This window comes from Phalacrocorax aristotelis, unplaced genomic scaffold (genome assembly GCF_949628215.1).
Source record: "Phalacrocorax aristotelis unplaced genomic scaffold, bGulAri2.1 scaffold_34, whole genome shotgun sequence".
NCBI classification, from domain to species: domain Eukaryota; kingdom Metazoa; phylum Chordata; class Aves; order Suliformes; family Phalacrocoracidae; genus Phalacrocorax; species Phalacrocorax aristotelis.
Genome location: NW_027441361.1, coordinates 748,461 through 754,186, shown reverse-complemented (window position 1 = coordinate 754,186; position 5,726 = coordinate 748,461).

Below are 5,726 nucleotides of genomic sequence, written 5' to 3'. Positions count from 1 at the left end.
ATAGTGAGGCTTTGGGATACAAAAATGAGGCTTTGAGGGTGAAAATAGAGCTTTGGATCTAAAAAATGAGGTTTTGGCACCTAGAAGTGAGGCTTTGGATGCTACAAGCGAGGCTTTGGGACTTTAAAAGTAGGCATTGGGCATTAAAAGAGGGGTTTGGACCATGAAAGTGAGGCTTCGAGTGATAAAAATGAGGCTTTGAACCCAAAAGACAGGTTTGGACCGTCAATGTGAGGGTTTGGGAGTTAAAAATGAAGCTTTGAGCCTTAAAACAGGGGTTTGGAACCAAAAAAATGAGGCTTTGGGACCTAAAATAAGGCTTTGGGCCTTAAAACAGGTGTTTCGATCCTGAAAGTGAGGGTTTGGGATCTACAAATGAGGGTTTGCAGTTGAAAATAGGGCTTTGGACATTACAAATGAGGTTTTGATACCTAAAAGTGAGGTTTTAATGCTTAATAGAGCAGTTTGGACCCTGAAAGTGGCGGTTTAGAAAAGAAAACTGAGGCTTTGAGCCTTAAAAGACGGGTTTGGCAGCTAAACGTGAGGCTTTGCAAGATATAAAAGAGGCTTTGAGAGTAAAAATGACATGTTTGCACCCTGAGAGTGAGGGTCTGGGACCTTAAGAGGAGGCTTTGAGCCTTAAAAGAGGGGTTTGGAACTCAAAAAATGAGGGGCGGCAGGACCCCAGAACCAGAGGCTGTGGGACCCCATAAGCAGAGGCTGCAAGGTTTAAAACGGGTTTAGACACTGAAAGTGAGGCTTTGGGTGGTAAAAATGAGGCTTTGAGCATAAAAAGAGGGGTTTGGACCCTGAACATGAGGGTTTGGGATCTAAAAATGAGGCTTTGCCGGTGGAAATAGGGCTTTGGACATAAAAAATGAGGTCTTGGCTCCTAAAAGTGAGCTCAGGTTTGGGTGCTAAAAGTGAAACTTTGGCACCTAGAAATGAGGCTTTGAATGTTAAAAGGGGGGTTTGAAACCTGAATGTGAGGGTCTGGCACATAAAAATGAGGCTTTGAGCCTTAAACAAGGGGGTTTGACTCTAAAACGTACCGTTTGGAAGGAAAAAAATCATGATTTGAGCATTAATAGACAGGATTTGATGCTAGAAGGGAGGGTTTTATGTCCCAAGCCCGTCTTTCAACACTCAAAGCCTCATTTTTTCAGTCCCAAACCCTCACTTTCAAGGTCGAAACCCCTCATTTAAGGCACAAAGCCTCCTTTTTTAACAGCCAAACCCTGTCTTGTGGGTCCAAACCCCACTTTTAAGGCACAAAGCCTCATTTAGGAGTCCCAAACCCTCACTTTTAGGACCCAAAGCCCTCTTAACACAGCTAAAGCCTCCATTTCAGCATCAAAACCCCTCTTTTAGCGCTCAGTGCTTCATTTTTAGGTGCCAAACCAACCCTCACTTTTAGCATCAAACCGACTATATTATTGCTCAAACTATAGATTTTTTGTTGCAAACCATGAGTTTTAGAGTGCAAACCCCTCTTTTAAATCTAAAAGACTCATTTAGATGTCCCAAACCCTCACTGTTAGGGTCCAGACCTGTCTTTTTTACTGTCAAAACCTCATTTATATCTTGCAAAGCCTCACATTTAGGGTCTAAATCATCGTTTAGGGCTCAAAGCATCATTTTTTGGTCCCAAACCCTCACTTTTAGGACCCAAACCCTTCCTTTTTAGGGACAACCCCTCATTTTTAAGTTCAAAAGCCTCCATTTTATTGTCCAGACCCCTCTTTTAAAGCTCAAAGGCTCATTTTTAACAGCCAAACCCTCACTTTCAGGGTTCAAAGCCTTCTTTTAACTCTCAAAGCCTCCGTTTTTAGGTCCAAGCCTTCACTTCAAGCGTCCAAACCCCACTTTTCAGGCACAAAGCCTCATTCAGAGGTCCCAAACCCATCCTTTTCATGGACTAACCCTCATTTTAAAATTCCAAACCCTCCCTTTCGTTGTCCAAACCTTTATTTTAACGCTCAAAGCCTCATTTCCAGGTCCCAAAGACTCACTTTAAAGCACCCAAACTCCTCTTTTAACATCAAAGCCTTATAGTTAGGACTGCAAACCTCACTTTTAGGGTCCAAACCCCTCTTTTAACGCTCAAAGCCTCATTTGTAACAGCCAAACCCCCCCTTTCAGGGTTCAAATTCCTCTTTTAAAAGTCAAAGCCTCAGTTTTAACACCCGAAGCCGCACTTCCAGCATCCAAACCCCACCTGTAACGCTCAGTGCCTCCTCTTTAGCTCCCAAACCCTCACTTTTAGCATCGACTCCGGTCCTTTCATGCTCTAACCAGCATTTTTTCTTTGAAAACCGTGCCTTTTAGAATCCAAACCCCTCGTATAAGGCTAAAAGCCTCATCTATAGGCCCCAACCCTCACTTTCAGGGTCCAAACCCCACTTTTAAAGCTAAAAGCCTCCGCGTTAAATTCCAAAACTTCACTTCTAGGGCCTGTGGTTTGCCCGGCAGCTCAGCCCCACACAGTCGCTCGCCCCCTCCCCACCGGTAGATGGGGGAGGGAATCAGAAGGGTAACGCTCGTGGGTTGGGATAAAAACAGTTTCATAAATGAAAGTAAAAGAAACAACAACAGAAATGCAATGGAAAGGAGAACAACGAGAGGCGCAAAGCCCCGCGGGGTGGGGGGAAAGGGGTGGGAAGGGGGGGGGGGGCGGGAGAGGGGGAACGAACCGCCGGAACAAACCCCACGCGCCGCAGCCGCTCCCCCACCGCCGACCCGCCGCCGCGCCGCTCCCGAGCCGCAACTGCCCCCCCCCACCCCCCTTAATATCCTGGTCGTGGTGTCACGTGGTATGGAGTGAACCTGCCACTGGCCAGTCGGGGTCAGCCGCCCCCCCCGCGGCCCCGCCCCTCCCAGCCCCCCCCCCCCCCCCCCCCCCCCCACCGCGGCAGAGCGCGGGAAGCCGGAAAGGCAGCCGCCCCCCACGGTGAGGAGAATTAACCCCTTCTCAGCCAAAACCAGCACAGCCGCCTCCCCCTATTCCACACCGCTCACGCCATGCCCAGGTCCCATACCTGGGCTGCTGCACGCCGAGTCAGGCACCGTTCCGTCACTGCTGCACTCTGCTTGTGTCGCAGTTTATCGTCCATGGCTTGGGAGGCTCGTACTCTGATATCATGGATACAACACAGAGGTGACACACAGTATTATATAGCAGTTCGCATTGCGCCATTCAGTTCATTGCCTGTTTTCGCCCAAAATCAAACCCCCTTGAGGCACACGTCGGACTTCTCCGTCCTCCCGCATCACCCACCAAGTGCACCCAGGTCCTCGAGCAAAAGCAATCCCACGAATGGCTTTGCCTTTGCCTGAGGCAGGGAGGACCCAGACTGTGTTGCCCAGCGTACTCTTTGCGTGCGCTACAGGGACTCCATCCCCTCCCACAGCATGTAGGATTTCTGACTGGGCAGGGCCAGCTCGCCTGGCAGATCCCCTCGTGTTGACTAACCACGTGGCTTTTGCCAAATGTGCATCCCAGGGCCTGAATGTCCCACCCCCCCTTGCTCTCAGGGTAGTTTTTAACAGTCCATTGTACCGCTCCATTTTCCCAGAGGCTGGTGCGTGACAGGGGGTGTGATACACCCACTCAGTGCCGCGCTCTTTGGCCCAGGTGTCTATGAGGTTGTTTCGGAAATGAGTCCGTTGTCTGACCACTCTCTGGGGTGCCATGTCGCCACAGGACTTGTTTTTCCAGACCCAGGATGGTGTCTGGGCAGGGGTGGGGGGGATGGGATATGTTTCCAGCCAGCCGGTCGCTGCATCCACCATTGTAAGCACATGGCGCTTACAATGAACAGGGCGTGTTGCTTTTCATCTTCTGAGAGTTTGTTATACAGTGGGGCCTCTTCAGCACGTGGCACCCCCTCCTCTGGGGATATTCCAAAGTCTTTGCCTTCTGGCCAGCCCATGGTCACTTCCAAGACTCCTGGGCCACTGGGGTTCCCTACTCGAGCCCGCTGGGTGATCAGTGCGACCCATTTACTCCATGTAGCATCACTTTGTGCTAATCCCACCTGGCACTGCTTGTGGTTCTCCCGAGTGCGGGGGGCTTTGAAGAGCTCTTGGCGCACAACGGGCACCCAGCCTCTGTTCGCACCATACCCGATCGTCGCTCATGGGCTCTTCCCTGAGCCCCTCTGACCGTACGCCAGCAGCGTGGCGTTATAACCTTGCCAGGCGTTCTCCAGCATTCCCTGACCATGATCACCAAAGACCTCTCTCTAACAAACCATTAAGTGCCTCCTCTTCATAAGCGAGCCACCAAATGCACACACAAGCACTGCTCTCTGCCAGGAGAGCCCTCACTAGCAGTTTAAATTAGCAATCAAGACTGGCAAGCACACTTGACAGCAACACTCAGTTCCAGGGTGACAAGACATGTAGATAAAATCTAGCCACTGCTTCAGAGCAGAAAAGTGATAAATGCCGGTCTTTTGCGTTACGCTGACATGGATGTTAATAACGGGAGATAAAGGAACTGACCGGCCTCCAGCTGCGTATTAGTGACAGCTGCTTCCAGCTGGTTCTTTGACTCAAGGCTTACCTGGACCACGGAACTGCTGGATCCTGCGGAGATGAGCACGCCGTTCTCGTCCTTTAGGAAGCTCTTCTGAGACCAATAGGCTGGATCAGAAGCAAAGGCTTTCCTGTGCCCTGGATTCCTAGGGTCACACACGCCTGTGCTGCCGCTGTTCACAGAAGTCACACACCTGCTTCCCGCATCCTTCTCTCCCTGCCTATTAACATTACAATTGTAGTATCAAACTACCAGCAATCAGGCTTTCACTAATAAGTCATGGTCTAGTCTGGGTTTAAACCAAGTTCAAGAGCAAGGCACACCACACCGATGGCTGCTGTGGGATAAGCCTGCTCTTGAACCACGCCGGGTGATGCACGGCCCAGGAGTGAGTGACCTGAACCAACAGGCACATCAGGAACCGCCACTTGCATTTTTCCCTCTGCCTCACGTATGGGTCACCCACAAAGCACAGTGCATTGGAAAACGCTTTTTATTTGAGGAACAGCTGTAATTCAGAAGGAACCACAGAACATTTCTCTCCGAGCATCTCAAAGGCACTCATTATCGTGACTGCTTTGGTGAGAACAGCATTCCTGCGATGGAAACCTGCAAGTTTTGCACAGAAGACAAAAGTACCAACAACATAAGAAACAAATGCTATCTTACTACGAGAAATTCTATTCTTTCATTGCATTTTCCGACTGGCCTAGGCTAAGAGGTTACAAGCATTGCCTAACAACTCACAAGAGACTATGGGTTGGCTCCTGCCTGGAGCTTGCTTCTTCCTCACCAGAAGCTATTTATGGTTGGTTACATGGGAAGGGATGAATTGCAGCAAATAAATGGAGTGCGCTGACAACCCTGAGAGTCATCTTCCATGAGAAGAGGTTCTGATGGGGGATTAAACTACTTTTAGTTATCTGCGGCCTTATTTGCACGCCGGGCATGTCCTTATAGTACAATCTGCCCAAGGTCTTGGTCTTTTCTCATGGCAAAAGGACAGTAGAGAAGGGCAGTAACTGACCTTCATTGCCCTCAAGTCCAAATATACCAGAACTGAGGTTGATTTGGCCACACCACCTGTAGGAAAATCATCTGACAGCTACTGGCCTCTTTCCTGCTCTTTACCGTTCTGCCTATTTTTAAGTAAAAGAGGCAGAAACAAAGCAGAAAGGTGTCAGCA